The 20,242-nt window shown below is 42.2% G+C and overlaps 1 protein-coding gene across 1 annotated transcript in view; it reads right to left on the reverse strand.

Annotated features, from left to right (window-relative positions):
- Positions 1 to 20,242, reverse strand: part of itfg1 (integrin alpha FG-GAP repeat containing 1) — a gene marked incomplete at its 5' end in the record, with an annotated part of 222,107 nt that overhangs the window by 94,822 nt on the left and 107,043 nt on the right. The window lies entirely within an intron of this gene.

A 20,242-nucleotide genomic window follows, 5' to 3' on the forward strand; every position in this document is an offset into this window, starting at 1 on the left:
ACCATAATGTGCAAAATGGTTGTTTTGTCTTAAATGAACGTGATCTTCCAATGAATGACATCCTCTGTCATTATTCCATTACGAAACAGTTTCCTGAGCCACTTCATCTTCATTGCTTAAGAAGTGGGAGGAGGTCAAACCAGCCGCCCACCAACGAAGACAAATAGAAAGAAAATATTATGCTGGACCAGCAAGGCAAATGTCTCATGATACTCCGGTTGTCACCCTGGTATTAGCTACGAAGCCCAGAGACAAACAGAGATGCTCTGCCTCCAACACACACTGAGGAGGATTTTAAATGGCATTGCCTAGCAACAGCCGGCTAAGCTCCTGGCAGCTGCCTGGTCGGGGTGCATACTGATGGGCACGCACACGCGCACACGCACACGCACGCACACGCACACGCACACGCACACGCACACACACACACACACACACACACACACACACACACACACACACACACACACACACACACCATTAATGTGACAGAACTTAATCAGCGCATCAACAAGGTGAAGAGCAGCAGTTTTGTACAACAGGATTAATTGTTGCTCAGTTGCATACGAGTGGGCACAGGATGGTGTGGACCTGAAGCTGAACTCAGAGTTTTACCTGGAATCAGCCTGAAAGCCGATGTAACAATGACAGAGAATCATCTATTCACTGAGACAAAGGGGAGACGCTATGATGCTTATCGAGTTGATCAAAGCTGGCCATGTGGGACGAGTCAGCGAAACATTTAAACAGCACCTCACTCGCCCTGACCAGAAGCACTAATGGTCAGAAGGACATACAGGACATCAGGCAACAGTAGTGCTTTCTGCAGCAGTGCTCAGTAATCAGATGTTTTAAAACATTTCTGTTGGAAATGAAGAGATGTGGTTCCATGAACCCCCCCAAAAAACAACATAATCCCTTTCTTCCCAATGGACAATTTAAACTGCTCTAACCACATGAAGCAACTTTAACCTGCACCAACCACATGAAGCAACTTTAACCTGAACCAACCACATGAAGCAACTTTAACCTGAACCAACCACATGAAGCAACTTTAACCTGAACCAACCACATGAAGCAACTTTAACCTGAACCAACCACATGAAGCAACTTTAACCTGAACCAACCACATGAAGCAACTTTAACCTGAACCAACCACATGAAGCAACTTTAACCTGAACCAACCACATGAAGCAACTTTAACCTGAACCAACCACATGAAGCAACTTTAACCTGAACCAACCACATGAAGCAACTTTAACCTGAACCAACCACATGAAGCAACTTTAACCTGAACCAACCACATGAAGCAACTTTAACCTGCACCAACCACATGAAGCAACTTTAACCTGCAGCAAACAAATGAAGCAACTTTAACCTGAACCAACCACATGAAGCAACTTTAACCTGAACCAACCACATGAAGCAACTTTAACCTGAACCAACCACATGAAGCAACTTTAACCTGCAGCAAACAAATGAAGCAACTTTAACCTGAACCAACCACATGAAGCAACTTTAACCTGAACCAACCACATGAAGCAACTTTAACCTGAACCAACCACATGAAGCAACTTTAACCTGCACCAACCACATGAAGCAACTTTAACCTGAATCAACCACATGAAGCAACTTTAACCTGAACCAACCACATGAAGCAACTTTAACCTGAACCAACCACATGAAGCAACTTTAACCTGAACCAACCACATGAAGCAACTTTAACCTGCACCAACCACATGAAGCAACTTTAACCTGCAGCAAACAAATGAAGCAACTTTAACCTGAACCAACCACATGAAGCAACTTTAACCTGAACCAACCACATGAAGCAACTTTAACCTGAACCAACCACATGAAGCAACTTTAACCTGAACCAATCACATGAAGCAACTTTAACCTGCAGCAACCACATGAAGCAACTTTAACCTGCAGCAAACAAATGAAGCAACTTTAACCTGCACCAACCACATGAAGCAACTTTAACCTGAATCAACCACATGAAGCAACTTTAACCTGAACCAACCACATGAAGCAACTTTAACCTGAACCAACCACATGAAGCAACTTTAACCTGAACCAACCACATGAAGCAACTTTAACCTGCACCAACCACATGAAGCAACTTTAACCTGCAGCAAACAAATGAAGCAACTTTAACCTGAACCAACCACATGAAGCAACTTTAACCTGAACCAACCACATGAAGCAACTTTAACCTGCAGCAAACAAATGAAGCAACTTTAACCTGAACCAACCACATGAAGCAACTTTAACCTGCAGCAACCACATGAAGCAACTTTAACCTGCAGCAAACAAATGAAGCAACTTTAACCTGAACCAACCACATGAAGCAACTTTAACCTGCAGCAACCACATGAAGCAACTTTAACCTGAACCAACCACATGAAGCAACTTTAACCTGAACCAACCACATGAAGCAACTTTAACCTGAACCAACCACATGAAGCAACTTTAACCTGAACCAACCACATGAAGCAACTTTAACCTGAACCAACCACATGAAGCAACTTTAACCTGCAGCAAACAAATGAAGCAACTTTAACCTGAACCAACCACATGAAGCAACTTTAACCTGAACCAACCACATGAAGCAACTTTAACCTGAACCAACCACATGAAGCAACTTTAACCTGCACCAACCACATGAAGCAACTTTAACCTGAATCAACCACATGAAGCAACTTTAACCTGAACCAACCACATGAAGCAACTTTAACCTGAACCAACCACATGAAGCAACTTTAACCTGAACCAACCACATGAAGCAACTTTAACCTGCACCAACCACATGAAGCAACTTTAACCTGCAGCAAACAAATGAAGCAACTTTAACCTGAACCAACCACATGAAGCAACTTTAACCTGAACCAACCACATGAAGCAACTTTAACCTGAACCAACCACATGAAGCAACTTTAACCTGCAGCAAACAAATGAAGCAACTTTAACCTGAACCAACCACATGAAGCAACTTTAACCTGAACCAACCACATGAAGCAACTTTAACCTGAACCAACCACATGAAGCAACTTTAACCTGAACCAACCACATGAAGCAACTTTAACCTGCAGCAAACAAATGAAGCAACTTTAACCTGAACCAACCACATGAAGCAACTTTAACCTGAACCAACCACATGAAGCAACTTTAACCTGCAGCAAACAAATGAAGCAACTTTAACCTGAACCAACCACATGAAGCAACTTTAACCTGCAGCAACCACATGAAGCAACTTTAACCTGAACCAACCACATGAAGCAACTTTAACCTGAACCAACCACATGAAGCAACTTTAACCTGAACCAACCACATGAAGCAACTTTAACCTGAACCAACCACATGAAGCAACTTTAACCTGAACCAACCACATGAAGCAACTTTAACCTGCAGCAAACAAATGAAGCAACTTTAACCTGCACCAACCACATGAAGCAACTTTAACCTGCAGCAACCGCATGAAGCAACTTTAATCTGACACGTTGAAGGTCTGAGAAGAATCCTCAAAACCACAAAGAGAACAAAGATCTGCTTCACTTCACTGATTGAAGCTTGACAAGCTTCAGGAAGTTTCTGGCAGAGTCCCACTATATGCTGCAGGGACGATGCTTAATGCTAAATGCTAAATGCTAACCCCCAGGTAGCAAAGAGCCTGGTAATATGTTTCATTAACAATATTTTTCATGGACATGAAACTTGTTAGATTTTGACAGTGTTTTGCTTGTTTTCGTTTCTTTGGACGAGTGAGAGAGTTTCATCTACAGACACACAGACAAAGCAAACATGTAGCTCTGACAGTTATTTGCTGACTTATTTATGTGTGAATGAGAATTAAAAACCTCATCAAATCTTTACCATTATTCCCTTATACCTTATACCCAAAAATAAAAATCATTAGTTTAAGCAGAACAGGCCGAGTAGGCAGAATTCAACTTTTTCAGTATGTGTGAATACAGAAAAGACAAATAATTCCTGCAGAAGCACCTCATCTAAAAGGTAAAAACTGGATGCCAGACTGATGTTTCCAGATGTGTGAGCAATCGGGTAAAAGGGAAGAGAAGTGACATCGGCCATGGGACAGTGCGGCAGGTAGATGAAATGTCAGTGAGACACCCATCAAAAATAAATAGGCTGGTCAGACAAGGTCTTCATGCAAGAAAAACAGCAAAAACATATTTCTGACTGCAACTGAGTGAGTCAATGATGCAGCAATGACGATGAACTGATGAATTAATGAGCAGATGGTAGTTCAAAATGACTGATAGAGCAGGTTTTGTGTATGTGTGTGATTTAATCTACAATCTAGGTGTAGGATTGAGGAAAAATCAGGTGTGATTGGTGCAAATCAGCCAATTAATAGAGCGCTGTTAATAAAAGCACAAATACATTGACATCATCAACATGGGTGCTAGTGTCAATCTCACATAATATTGTTGCTGCAATATTCAACAACATGATCGCGTTATGATCAATAAGCAATCTAACTCATTATGGTTCTTCCATTGGGTGTTTTTTCTTTTCTTTTCCCCACCATGAGCAGTTGTAAATGAGCCTGCAGGAGAACATCAGCGACAGTGAGACGGACGTCTTCAGCCACGTTTGCGATGTGGAGCCAGACTCCAGTGATGAGATGGATTTTGTGAGCGTGCTGGGGAACAACCTCGAGCAGAGGTTAACTACATTATTCTGTTACTGTCACACACTCGCTGACCTACAGCCTCAAGTCCTCTGCGCAGATGTGTGTGTGTGTGTGTGTGTGTGTGTGTGTGTGTCTTCTCCCCGAGGCTTGTCCTCTCTTGTTCGCTGATTCGCGTCTCTTCCCTGAGACAGTGTGGTGACATGCAAAGGTTCGTCCTGATGACAATAATAGCTCAGTTCCGCGTCTCTAATCAGCTGCTAGCTGGGGGTGGGAGGAGAGGTGGAGGAGGAGAGGTGGAGCGGGCGGCGTGATGTCATGTAGTGGTGTAAGGTACAACAAAAATCACTTAAGTTCAGCTCTTTCCATCTGTGACCTCCTTTCATATTCCAGAAATAGCTCAGTCTCACCTCTTGATGTGACATGCATGTCCCTACATGGAGCTAGCACGCACACGCACACACACACACACACACACACACACACACACACACACACACACACACACACACACACACACACACACACACACACACACACACACACACACACACACACACACACACACACACACACACACACACACACAGGGGGCAGCCCAGTGGAGGGTGGAGTGTGGCATTTAGACCGTTCCCCCTGTGATGGGCGCTCTTATGTAGTGCGTGTGTGTGTGTGTGTGTAGCAGTGTTTGATATGAGTAAAATCAGTTTCGAAGCTGCGGTAAGCTTTCTTCTCCTCTGAAGCCTTCACATTTCTCAGTGAAACGGTTCTGGAAGACCGAATTGTGTTTTTCACGAGGCCTTATGGAGATGGAGCTGCTTGCTGTGTGCTTTGTTTCGTGATCAGATGTCGCGGTCCTGGAAGAGTGACCACAAACCTCACAACTCCTTCAAACTGCAGCATCCCTCACTGTTTTCACTCAGCCCACTGACAGAAGCACTTGACCTCAGTTTGACACGTTAAAAGTGATGCATCAAACAGCTCAATGCTCTTACAGACACAGAAAGAAAGTCACATGTGCCCACTTCCTGTTAGTGAGGTTGGAGGATTAATGATGGTTGACCACCCTCAGGCCTTTTCAAGCCTTCCTACGCAACATTTTATCCACTAAGCCCTGCATAGTGAAGAATCACAGAAAGTCTGACTTTCATGAGATCTGACATGGAGGTTCTAAAGCAGGTGGGGAGGGAACATCATTAACACTTTATATTTAAGAAATCTCATCCTACACTTTCAAAATCAGAGTTTACATGGAATAAGATAGAACTGCTTGCAACATGCTGACACAAAGATTAAGGTCCTGTTTCCACAACAAGGTTTTCAAGCGAAAACCAGAACTTCCACTGTGTTTTAGGTGTCTGTTCACACGACAACTTGGCTGAAACACCGAAAACACAACTTTTTGAAAATGGCACCCAAGATGTGACTTATTTTCTCTACGACTCGGTGGAAACGGGGAGGGTCACTGTGATAACAATTCAACTTGGTCACCCGTCCATACGAATGTGCGTGTACTCACATTGTTAATGTTTATACGCAAAAAGGATGCGTTTTCACTTGAAACGTTGTGATGTAAACAGGGCCTAAAACTCTTACTGCCTCTCAGAGGCAATTGAAATGTTGGGCTGCAGAGGGGCAGTAAAAGCACCCTGACCCAACACAACTCATCCTCGTCGGTCCTCTGGTAACACACACCGACCATGGAACCTAAGAAATTCACCAAAAAGTCATTAAATGCTTTGGTGGTTGGTGCTACAATTGAGTCTTTATTCAAATACGTCAAGTGAGTGTTTGTTCAGTCATAATAAGCTGAAGTACTTCATTACATCTTTCACATGTCAAACATTCAGTCTACTATTTTCAATGCAACACAAGATGTACCTTCTCAGTAAAACGTTAGGTATAGATAATCACAACAATTGTATTCCAGCTTTATCCTCAAAATAAAAGCTGTGTGTTCATAACTCGCATTTTTTCTCAACACTTCGAATTGCTCAAAACTTATTTTTCCTTTACATTCAAAATGGTAAATGGCTCTTTGATTTTTATGGCTAAACATTTTTCCTTTCGGAATGTGGCTATTCCTAAAAATAGACTTTTAACTGACTTTCCCTAAAATTGCACAGGTTATAAATGTTTAGACTCCTTTTAATTTCTGAGCATTCACTTCCTTTTACTCTACTTGCTCATGTGGAATTGTTGGTTTTTCTCTGTAAAAATGTTTTGAAATGACTGCGTTAGAAGTTACAGAAATTTTTTTTTATTGTATTAAATGTATTTATTTTTTTTACTTTTGACCTGATTTTCAACATTTTCACTTTCTTTTTTTAAGGTTTTTTTTTTTCCCTCTCTACTTTATTCTCAAAAGTACATATATCTCCTGGAACTGTGAACTTCCTGTTATTTCTACCTTTTCATTTTTCTGTTCCTCCGGACATTCCCTCTGAAACAAACAACTCCTCCTCATTCTCATACGAGCCACTCCAGCTTTCACAAAAGCAGATTTAATTAATTTCCAGAGTGAACAATTGCGAGGAGACGGGCCTGTTGTCTCCTGGCTGAATGGAGGGAACATCTCTGATGGTGTTCAGAGGAACATGAGCGACTGAAGAATAAAACCGTGAAGAGAAAGATTGAGACAATGAGCAGGAAACTGGGACTGAAGGCTGAGGCCAACACTCAGTTCGGTTTGTGTCTGAATTACAGAGATAATCTTGCCAAATATGTGGAACTAGGATGGCAATCCACCAGAAGAGAAGAACAAAGAGTTCACAGTTCAAACTCCACATGATTCAGTTCGGAGGATTCAAATACAGGGGCTGAACTACGTCTACCTTCAAAGACTTTAAACTGGAGTTTCCCTCTGAATCTTCCCACATTAAACTAACAAATGAGTCCTTTCTGCCTTTTTTTTCTTCTGATGTGAGAAAGTTTCCTCTCAGCAGCTGCTGGATCACAGTCTCTGACTCGATCTTAGATAATTCTACATTCTCTCACACAGATGGTGAGGAGCTCAGTCGTAGTTCAATATAAAGCAGCCGGTGAGCACATGAATCTGATTTTCCTGCTGAAGAGATGAGAAGATCGAGAACATTCTGGTAGAGATTTTTCGGCGAAAAGGCAACACAATAAATAAACTTTCATTGACATCAGTCACAAAATAGTTTACTTCAATTACGTACAAGGTCTGTGCTGATTCGCACATTAGAAGTTGAAATGGTTGTATTTGATTCAGGAAACATGAGATCAAGCCTGGTTTCAACAGTCCAGAAGCACAGTTACTAACAAGAGCTGTTACTGTAATGCAGTGCTTCTCAAATGGTGGGGCGCGCCCCCCTGGGGGGGCGTGGTGGGGTGTCAGGGGGGGCGCGAGGCGGGCGCGACTTTCAGTATTAGTGTCTTTATTCATGCTTGAACAATAAAAAAAGGGCCTCCAGCCACTAGGTGGCAGCAGTGCTCAAACTAATCAACAGGCTGCCTGTTCAACCAGTAGAGTAGAAGAAGTACTACACATGAACACCGGTGTACAGAGCTGGCGGAGGAGGAGGAGGAGAGGTGGAGAAGTTTCTGACAGGAGTGAAAAGAAGAAAGGATGAGGCGTCAGAGGAAAAGAAAACAGGTGAGAGTAAACATAAAGCTAGTAAGAGCAGGAGATATGACGATGCTACGTTGCCCTTGGGTTTACCGTGAACACGTCGGAAACCAGGAAACACCCGTTTGTGTTTTATGCCTAAAAACTCTGGCAGCGGAGCATGAAACCAAATAAATGAAGACGGCACCTGGAGACCATACACCATACACCTGGAGACCATACACCATACACCTGGAGACCATACACCATACACCTGGAGACCATACACCCGTTATGTCAGTAAGCCACTGGAGTTTTTTCATCGTAAACTCGATGAGTATGGCCAACAAGCCGGTCATTTTGTCAGCGCGGCATCAGTAAACAAAAAAGCCTGTTAGCCTCTTACAAAGTTTCCCACCACATCACAAGGTGCATAAAACCTCACACCATAGAGATTTATTTTGATAATCAGGCGATTGTATGCAGAATGCTGGTGCAGCAACTCATACAGTGGTTTATACAGATAAATAAATAAATATTATCAAGTTCTCAATGGTAGTACAATTCGGGGGGGGGGGGCCCTGAAAAAAATTCTGTCCTCTAGGGGGGGCGTGACAGAAAATAATTGAGAACCACTGCTGTAATGTCAATATTAATCATCATAGACTGGGTTCTACAGACTTGATCAAATGTGTGTGTGTGCGTACTGTGTATGTGTCATTATGATTGTGGGATCACTATGGTTTTGTATTCATCTTTTTAAAAGAAGACTTACTGTACTTTACACTAGATTTGTGTGGTGGTGTTATTGTTGGTCTGTGTGGTGGTTTTATAGTGCATTAGTGGTCTTCCCACTAATGCAAGTACAATTTTCCTAAATTCTACAATTTATTTATAAAGAATTAAAAGAATTATAGCCTCCATCTGAGCAATAATTAAGTTTTTAAACGATATCGTCAGATAAGGAAACCCTCCTCTTCCAGGTGATACATGGTTAATTACTTCTTCATATTCAGCCACAAAGAGATAAAAGGAAGCCCTGGAACAACAGTGAGCACACATGAATTATTCTCTACACGCTCACACACTGAGGTGACAACTATCGATCCGAGCCGCCAGAACAGCCTTCGATCAAACAAACTCTAAGGTAGTGATGCATATTGAGAACTCATCAATATTAATGGGATTCACTGTGTTATTCACTCAAGTCATAGTCATTAAGAAAAACACATCCTGATCTTGATATTTTGCCTTGAAAATGGAATCTTAGCTGTCGGTGTGACTGCGATGTGTCAGACAAATCAAAAGCTACAGGAGTAGCTTGGAGCGGTGCGGCTGCTGGAAGTTTTTAAAAGAGCTGGTCTCCTCTGAAGCCGCTGGCCACCACCGTGACACTTTACTGCATTGAATCATTGAAATGTAATGTGACATATCCAAAATGTATTTCTTGATCAGAGCGTGTTTGTGCTTTTGCCAGTGCTGATGCAGATGATTGAAAGCAACCACAGCAACAAGCACCCTGCCAGCGTGGCTTTGAGGCCACTTGATAGCAACCAGGTAGCTAGCTAGCATTGTAGCATCGCCAACATCGCCGCTCGGGTCTCTGTCTCGTCTCGTCTCGTGTTGCTCCTCTGAAGAAATGTGTTAAAAACTATTTTCTATTAAAAATTGCGACCACTTGCTCTGGTAGTTTGGCAGCCAGATTGGAGACTCTTTTGGACCCTACGTTTCACACCCCTGCTCTAACAGCGGCTCTCTGAAGCTGCTATGAAAGGTAAAACAGAAAGAAAACAAAAAAAAGGCTTTTTTTTTTTTTTTTAAATGACAGAAATCTCATTTAAAATTCAATTTACAAAACAGAAAATGTAAATCTAAATGTTTCTGAGCTGTGTTCTGTTTTTAAACATGTTTTTTTTGTCTGTGGTTGAATTTCTTTTGGTATAAATTCAAAATCACTCTTTTAGTCTCACAAGGTGTCGACCTCCGAACAAGACCAACGCTGTAGTTCAGGTAATGATAATTAGTTCTCTCTGAGAGGCTTTAACTGTTCTGACTAAATAACTGTAAAGATCATTTACATGTTTTACACAGCAGAGCATGGTTGTCTAGTCGAAGTGGTTAAAACGACATGGGAATAATTGCACATCATAAATATAGTTCTGAAATGAAGGTGGATGAATGATGTATGGATGGATGTGTGATGATGGATGGATGTGTGATGGATGATTGATGGATGCAAAGTGTTTGAAAGGCAGAATGTCTGGTTCAACGTTGGTAAAGCATCGTATTTTATGATTCAAATAGTGTGATTGAAGGTTGAAGGACACAGTGAACAATGAGGTCGTGGTGTTAGAGGAGGCAGGTGATCGGGGTGAAAGGTCATCTCAGATCTGATCACGGTGCCTTCTGTTTTTAGCTGACACACACACACACACACACACACACACACACACACACACACACACACACACACACACACACACACACACACACACACACACACACACACACACACACACACACACACACACACACACACACACACACACACACACACACACACACACACACACAAATTGCTGGAGGGAGATCACACTTTAAAGCTGGTTCATGTGTCTTTAATCAGTGCGTGTGGCCATGATTACAGTGAGGATCACCCCATTCTAGCAGGGCTGAAACATATGATCCTTTAACACACGCACGCCCCCCCCCCCCCCCCCCCCCCCCACACACACACACACACACTCCTCCATAGACGTGATGTTTTGTGGTGTTTCTATAGAAAGAGGATCAGAAGGTGCTCGGTTCCTGATGTGTGAGCAGATGGAGTCCTCTGTGGCTCCGACACAAAGCTTTTCACTGCTGATGGGAACATGGAGATGATTTTAAAGCTGTTGTGGTGATGAATGGACATACTAACATCTGTAATGTGGAAAGGAACTCTGTCCAAGAAGCACTCTGCTTAAGAAGAGGTCTGTGGATGCTGAAGGTGACGCGTACTCCTGCCCCACACATACGAGGAGCTGAGAAACATTTCTACTGTGTTGATGGTCTGGATTCATTGTCAGCCGAGCTGACCCCAAAACCCGATCAAGACTCAAGTCACCTCGAGGACTACGGATGTTCCTGTCAACTAAATGATCAGAAAACAGTGAAAACATTTTTTATTTAACTATTTGAAACATTACCCCTGAAATAAGTTCTGTGCATTAAGGTTCATTTGAAGCCTTCAATATTGTTCTTCAACAGTTCTATCAGATTTTAATTGGTTAAAACTAGTTGGAGGCTCTTTGCTCCTGGGACTGTTCTGGAGGTTAGCAATTAGCATTTAGCATTGTCCCTGTATTCGCACTCAACATCTTCCAGAAAATTCCTGAAGCCTTTAAAGCTTCAATCAATGAAATAAAGTAGATATTTGATCTCATTGTGGTGATGAGCTGTGTTTCTTCTCAGACCTTCAACATAAAATTGCTTCATGTGATTGGTTCAGGTTAAAGTTGCTTCATGTGGTTGGTTCAGGTTAAAGTTGCTTCATGTGGTTGGTTCAAGTTAAAGTTGCTTCATGTGGTTGGTTCAGGTTAAAGTTGCTTCATGTGGTTGGTGCAGGTTAAAGTTGCTTCATGTGGTTGGTGCAGGTTAAAGTTGCTTCATGTGGTTGGTGCAGGTTAAAGTTGCTTCATGCGGTTGGTGCAGGTTAAAGTTGCTTCATGCGGTTGGTGCAGGTTAAAGTTGCTTCATGTGGTTGGTGCAGGTTAAAGTTGCTTCATGCGGTTGGTGCAGGTTAAAGTTGCTTCATGTGGTTGGTTCAAGTTAAAGTTGCTTCATGTGGTTGGTTCAGGTTAAAGTTGCTTCATGTGGTTGGTGCAGGTTAAAGTTGCTTCATGTGGTTGGTTCAGGTTAAAGTTGCTTCATGCGGTTGGTTCAGGTTAAAGTTGCTTCATGTGGTTGGTTCAGGTTAAAGTTGCTTCATGTGGTTGGTTCAGGTTAAAGTTGCTTCATGTGGTTGGTGCAGGTTAAAGTTGCTTCATGTGGTTGGTGCAGGTTAAAGTTGCTTCATGCGGTTGGTGCAGGTTAAAGTTGCTTCATGCGGTTGGTGCAGGTTAAAGTTGCTTCATGCGGTTGGTGCAGGTTAAAGTTGCTTCATGCGGTTGGTGCAGGTTAAAGTTGCTTCATGTGGTTGGTGCAGGTTAAAGTTGCTTCATGCGGTTGGTGCAGGTTAAAGTTGCTTCATGCGGTTGGTGCAGGTTAAAGTTGCTTCATGTGGTTGGTTCAGGTTAAAGTTGCTTCATGTGGTTGATTCAGGTTAAAGTTGCTTCATGTGGTTGGTTGGTGCAGGTTAAAGTTGCTTCATGCTGTTGCTGCAGGTTAATTGCAGGTAAGAAGTATGCTATCATTCAGGCTTCCTGCTACAAACCAGTGACACTCTATAATCACAGACACAAACAAAACCCGGACATGATGTTATGGACTTGCAAGCCGCCATGTTTCAAAGAACAGTGAAAGCTTTGTAAGCTTCATGCTTCTGCTGCTGCTTGTTGCTTAGTGACAGCGTCAGCCACTTACACGCATGCACAAACCCTCCATCACACAGGGGTGTGTGTGTGTGTGTGTGTGTGTGTGTGTGTGTGTGTGTGTGTGTGTGTGTGTGTGTGTGTGTGTGTGTGTGTGTGTGTGTGTGTGTGTGTGTGTGTGTGTGTGTGTGTGTGTGTGTGTGTGTGTGTGTGTGTGTGTGTGTGTGTGTGTGTGTGTGTGTGTGTGTGTGTGTGTGTGTGTGTGTGTGTGTGTGTGTGTGTGTGTGTGTGTGTGTGTGTGTGTGTGTGTGTGTGTGTGTGTGTGTGTGTGTGTGTGTGTGTGTGTGTGTGTGTGTGTGTGTGTGTGTGTGTGTGTGTGTGTGTGTGTGTGTGTGTGTGTGTGTGTGTGTGTGTGTGTGTGTGTGTGTGTGTGTGTGTGTGTGTGTGTGTGTGTGTGTGTGTGTGTGTGTGTGTGTGTGTGTGTGTGTGTGTGTGTGTGTGTGTGTGTGTGTGTGTGTGTGTGTGTGTGTGTGTGTGTGTGTGTGTGTGTGTGTGTGTGTGTGTGTGTGTGTGTGTGTGTGTGTGTGTGTGTGTGTGTGTGTGTGTGTGTGTGTGTGTGTGTGTGTGTGTGTGTGTGTGTGTGTGTGTGTGTGTGTGTGTGTGTGTGTGTGTGTGTGTGTGTGTGTGTGTGTGTGTGTGTGTGTGTGTGTGTGTGTGTGTGTGTGTGTGTGTGTGTGTGTGTGTGTGTGTGTGTGTGTGTGTGTCAGTGACTTCCTGCTGAGGAAGCTTCTTTATTGGAGGGACGGTTCACCTGGATTGCTGTCCAGGAGAGGAATCTTGTGCTGTGTGTTTTTTGGAGATTTGTTTGCACTGTGGAGAATCCGTTCATCCATCTACCAGCTCCCTTCAGCCCACAGTGTCAGGAGGCTGCAGTCCTTCATGGCTGACGGTGGGTGAAGGCAGCAGACGCTACGAGAGGTCACAGTCTGCCGCCGTTTTGTAGTTTTCATTGTTTCTTCAGATCTGGACTGTCGGACTCCAGCGGAGATGCAACATACACTTCCATTTAGTAAAACAATAACGTAGCAGAACTGACCAGTTTTCTCTGTTTTGGTGAAGTACCAGCATCTTCTGAAAACATTTCAAACACTTTTTACTGAACACATTCTGTTTTGCTCCAGTGTTTCTGTCCACATTAGTAAAATGATGTAGGATTTCTGCATTCCTCAATTCCACTGTCAGAAAGGTTGTGGCATCTGCCAAGTTTAATAAATCCCACTGTGGACTCACATCTGTTGTATTATTTTTACTACTTGTAATATGATGTTTCAGATCTGGATTATAGGGATAGTTAATTTCTATAAAATGATTGTTGAGTTCAACATCTTACATGGTGTCTATATTGCACGTTGATATTTTACATAAAATACAAATGGTGGGTAATAAACCAATTCAAATGAAGAAATGTCAATATAAGGATATTAAGAGAACAAAATAGTCAAATTAAATCACTGATTCTCATCTGGTCTGACTTTAGGACCCATCGTCACTTTCAGGACAAACAGCAACTCCAGTTCAAACCTACTGAATTAACGTGGTGAAGCTTGAACCTGAGAGGATCGAATACAATATTACATTAAAATAAAGAAGAAAAGAGGTTTGATGATGATGAAATATTCTCTTCTCTGCTAAACTGGCTACCTCAAATTAGAACGTCAACATTTTTAATTTGGTTCCACACTTTACAAGCCTCAGACAAATTAATTAGATCTTTTGTTTCCGAGGCACAGGTCTGTCACACACTGAATCATCAGCTGAAGATCAGTGAACATCAACATCATTCACCATGTGGAACTCAGTGTACTGGTAGGAGTTGTTTTAAACAGTATAATAAGTAAAATACAGAGAAGCAGCAAAGGCAATGTTCGTTTTGTCCAGAGGAGATCCTATAGAAACACTCATTCTAGTCCATTTAAAAACAAATAATCACATGAAATAAGCTCGTACGTTCTACGACTTCCCGACTATTTATTCCTTCTGCTGCCTCCATCTGCTCATTGTTCATCGATTCCATCCGATTATGTTCATCTCACACTCCCTTCTTGCATCTTTCCTGCTTCCAACACTTAAACCAGCATTCATTTTGCTGAGAGGAGTGACTCTCACTGGCAGGGCTTTTATCTGAAAAATGGCTATAAATAAGCATTTGGAAGAACGAAAGAAAGGAGGAGGAGGAGGAGGAGGAGGAGGAGGAGGAGGCATGGCTATGGAGTAAAAATAGAGCAGTTGTAGGTTGGACAAATATTTGGTTGACAGAGTGCATCTTTGGGTGGGATCAGAGATGGAGTGAGGGTGGGTGCACAATGGATGAACAGAAAGAGAGAAAGAAACCTGATGTGTGATGACAGACTAGTTTTCTGAAGCAGTCTGCCGATGCACAAAAATAAAACACTGCAGATCACAAACACAAACTTCATCCACTGACATGATGTATGAGAGGATGATCCACAAACTGTAACAATGGGGTCACCACCAAGCTGCTCCGAGGCATCAACTCAACCGTTCATCCACCCAACAAGCCATTCATCCACCCACCCATCCATCCACGCATCATTTCTTTTTCTTGAATGAAACCTGAAGCAGAATAAAAATCTAAATATCCATGAGGAATTGAGGAGTCAAAACTCGGTAAGGTAGGCAAGGCAAGCTCATTTTTAAGTATTTTTAAGACTCCATGACACTTTTTTTGTAGTTTACATTCCAACAGGATCCAAAAACTAAACCTTGAGGAAAAGCTATGATGTGAAAACGGGACGACTCGTTCGAGGAAGTCTACAAATTTTCTCAGGTTTTTAACATATGCTGCAACAAGCATCAACCATTGGTGGAGGACTGCAACGGTTACCATGGAAACCAGTAGAAACCTCTCCATCATGTCTTGTTTCTGTTTACATATGAAGTCACACAGAAATATTCTGGAGAACAGCAAACCCATGAGTTAACGTTCAGCGTGTCTGCATCCTTTTTCGAAATGTTGTCGTGTAAAAAAAAAAAAAGAATAATGCATTCTCACTTGAACATCTCTGAAATCTAATGCTGGATAATAAAATGAGCTATTAATAGAAGAGAAGTTTTATGATTGTGATATATTTAATAATTGATCTTAAATGCAGTTATTTTGTTATTTCATTGATGTAACATGACAAAAAGCTGTTGTGGTATTTGGAAATTATGATAATTAAACAAAACTATAAAAAGTGCCTGTCTAAAAGTTTAGCACAGTTTTTAGTCATGCGTGTTGTGACTGTCGTTTAATATTTCTAGTCATGTTGGACTAAATGGTACCTGAACATGGTCACAATGAAGCGCTAATCAAACGCCGAGACTCAAACTGTGCGCATAACTACAACTAAAAGCCGCATTAGCTTCTCATACATTGTAATTCTTAAGAATCTAAAGAGGTGAAAGGAAATTCAATAGTTATTCAGTAGTTTTTGAATAAGTGTCCCTGTAATATCCTTGGTCTTTGTAACACTGTTGACTGTCACTATAAACTGTGTCCTCAGCTGGGAGACAAGACGGTGTCCACACTTGACTTTAAAATCACTTCCCCGAGGGCCCAACATGCAGTTCAAGCAGGATTTCTGTGGGATGAGTTGAGGAACTAAAAGCTGATTGCAGCGTTTCTGCTGCAGCGACAGAAGACTTCCAGAAGCTTCCCTGACCTCTGGCCTCTTGCCTCAGCACCCTGACCTCAGATCACTAGCGTCAATCATCTTCATTACATGCTGATTTCAAACACTTGTGCCGGGATTCCACTGCAATCGCACAAAGTCCTGCAGGAACGGCGCGGGATTACTGTATGTGAGCTTAAAACTGCAAGTAAATGGAAAAAGGAAGGAGGAGCTGTGGCGCGTGATTAGAACTGGTGAGACAGAAGTCATTTCAGGATGCGGGTGACCGTGAAGAGTTAAGCCCGGCAGGACTTACTGGTGACACGTACACACATGCAGAGCAATCAGCATGCAAAGACAATCACAGCCTTGACCCCTGCTGCTATCTTATCTTCATATGTGAGGCTGGATAATCCACGTGGGTCCTCCAGCAAACATACGACCTCCCCCAGGAGCCCGTGGCGGCGGCTACCGACCGCCACATCCTGGAGTGATTTTTTTTAAAAGACTGTCTTATCGGTCAATGTGTCCGGAGACTGAAGAACACGCTCACCTCAGCTGTCTCCGCCCCGTCAAACAAACTGGAGTAATCACTTCTTCATTACAACACCATGCCACTTCATTTTCACACTGCAGCTAAAGGGCAGTTCTCTCACGTCTGATCCACATGAAAATGTCAGTAATCGCTTTGAACTCTGAGGTCTGGATTGTGACTCACTCGCTATCTGGATGATTTAAGAAGAACATGATTGAGGCCATTTCTACATGAAAACGTTTCAAGTAAAAACTCCTCATTTTCCTTTCAGGCAAGTTTCACATTTACACTGCAACGTTTTAAAAATGATGTCAGTTTCCATGGAAACGGTTTAAATGCTGAAAAAACAGTTTTCATGTTGTTTTTGTAATGAAACCACACACACGTAGCAGAGAAAGATAAAACAGTAACAATGGGAGAATGACGGACATTCTAGTGGACAGGCGACCAACTTGGATTGTTGTGATGGTGTTTGTCAAAATAGAACTGCCAAATTCCAGAAGAATATGGACTATTTGTTATTATCCATCTACTCGCGCATGAGCAGAAGAACTTTTTACCACGGCAGCAGTGTGCATGCAGAGTTGCAGTGCTTCGACTGTCCACACAGCGACGGAGTCCAAGTGTTTTTGAAAAGTTCCTTCTCGGGAAGCATTTTCAAAAAATTGCATCTTCAGTGGCTTCAAGCCCCATTTTCTAATAAATGGACACCTAAAACATTTCTGTGCTTTTGTTTGAAAATGTTGTATAAAGAAGCCTTCGTTACCGTATTTTCCGCCATATAAGGCACCTAAATACCTCAAATTTTCTCAAAAGCTGCCAGTGCACCTTATAACCCGGTGCGCCTTATATATGGAATAATTGCTCTACTTGAGACTGCTATTTGACAGCTGAACAACCAGAAGCTTTTATTTTGACAACTCTAACTTTGCAACCAGATCTTCAGAGCGGACGACACTCCACACAACACCTTAATCACTCATGGTTGCACACCAACATTCTAACAAACCAAAATAAACTAGATGAAATAATTACTCCCTCAACTGGGGAACAAAAACACAATCAACACAACACCAAGCCCAACAACAACCCACAATAACCTCCAACAACACAAAATTTGTCGCTGCAAGGCATGATGGGACATCCTGAGCTCCTCAGTGCAGCCGATAGAAACTCCCATAATTCATTGCAGCTGTTTGTGGTGTTTTAAATGCAATTATTGGGGGTTATATTTGGTTTGTGGTGTCGGTAATAATTGTGTTGTGTTGTGTTGTGTTTTTGTTGCTTAGTTCATGTAGTTTAGTTTATTATCATTATTATTACTGGTAGTTGTAAGTTATAGTCTGGTGTGCCTTATAGGGCAGACAATATGGTACTTCTTTACTACCGTTATTATTGTGAGAGGACAAGTCAAAACTTTACTCTATTTTTGAGTTTCCTAAACCTTCTAAAGAGCTGTTTCACTTCCATTTGGACCAACTGGAACATCCAGTGTGATGATCTGTGGTCAGTTGAGAGGAGTCGTTTCCTTTAAGAAGATCATTTATGGATCAATGTTACTGCAGCTTCATAACAGATACTGAAACTTGTCCCAACAAGCTGCAGCTCCTCTTTATCGAGCAGAATTAGGACAACATGAAAAACTGATGGGTTTAATCAAATATAAATCAAATATGGTGATTAACTGAAATTAGAATTTCTTCAACTGAAACCTGATTGCTCATCATACAAACAGATTACAGTTTGACTATATATAACAATGATCAGACAAGCCAAAATCAACATTACAACAAGCCGTTTAAAAAAAAAAATTCCTCCAGAGTATTTCAGATAACAACGGACATTTTTAGGTATGAAGTTTGATAGTAGAAACTAGAACCACCAAGGACTCTCTAGCTATCAAGACTAGCCATCAATATACACTAAATGTTGTATTTCTGTTGTATTTCCGAGTTACTCCTGTTGGAGTGACTTCATTACCTGTGTGCAGATCCATGGATCGTTAATACGCAACGAGACCTCAGCGTTACACTCGCGTTCTCTGGTGTTCCTCGGGAAGACCAAGGTGAAGGTGGTTGGCCAGGTTTAGAAAACTCCTACACAGGCCAGCTCACTCCTCACGGCCTTCATCAGATGACTCAGACATATTTATTGTAGAAACCTGGGACTTGTGCTGACGTGTTAACATGCTTACGTTACCGCTAGCCACAAACATCCTTTGCACGTGACTATGAGGAAGTTGGAATTATTTATGTGCTTAAGAGATGGGAGACAATGTAGCAGAACGTTCTCTTTATACCTTCAAGAATTTACTTGATTTCCCCAAAAATCGGACTTTTGCCCAGGTACCACTTGAGGGAGCTCAGTCTGAGATACATTGTTCTGCATTTCAGTGTGACGTCTGTTTTGAGCCGCTCTCCTCCCCTGTGGTCCAAACGCTGACCGGTGTGTCGCAGCTTTTCATTTAGCAACAACATGAACTAATCAGCTGAAACACGTCCTAATCAATGAGGCCTCTGAGAGGCGGCATTTCTTTATGTCATAGCAACTGCAGTCATTTCACAGTAATTTAATGAGAAAATTCAGTCTCCATGGGGCAGCTTAAAAAAACCAAAAAGGAGCAAAAATAAAACACATTGATGGTTGTGAGAGCTGAGCAGATTTACATAAGCTATTTCACTTATTAGGTTTCAATCTCTGCCTGTCGTGTTTCACTATGGTAAGTATAATCTCATCAGGATGCTTCATGACAACTGCAAATGGGGTTAACAGCTGAAGTGACAACGGGAAGCTTATGGATTTACATTAAATCTATATTTCTCACGGCAGTGCTTTTAAAAGCAGGGCAAGGCGTGCACAAATGAGATGGCGTGAAGTTCAGGAGTTTATGCAGTCTTACATTCAGTTAATGGAACACATTTGCAGGAAATAACTAAAGCTAAACATACTGTATTAATCCACTGGGGGAAAATTCCTTTTGTCTTGGTAATTTTTTTTCACATAGACATCAGTGGGCAGCCACATTAAGGCGCTCCAGTGAGCTGGGGGGGGGTCAAAAGTACTTGCACTGCGGGAATCAAACCTGCAAACTTCTGATCGCAAGTGTGCTTCTCTAATCTCAAGGCCACCACTGCACTAAACCAATGGTTATGGCTGCCACATGTAAGGCGCTCTATCCATCCAATGGGAACACTTCAAGGTTCCGAGTTCAGCCCAAGGACACTTTGACATGTGGACAGGGAGAGAATCAAACCTGCAACCTCTCGATTGAAAGACAACCACTGTACCAACCAA

Source organism: Blennius ocellaris (genome assembly GCF_963422515.1).
Source record: "Blennius ocellaris genome assembly, chromosome: 1".
NCBI lineage: Eukaryota > Metazoa > Chordata > Actinopteri > Blenniiformes > Blenniidae > Blennius > Blennius ocellaris.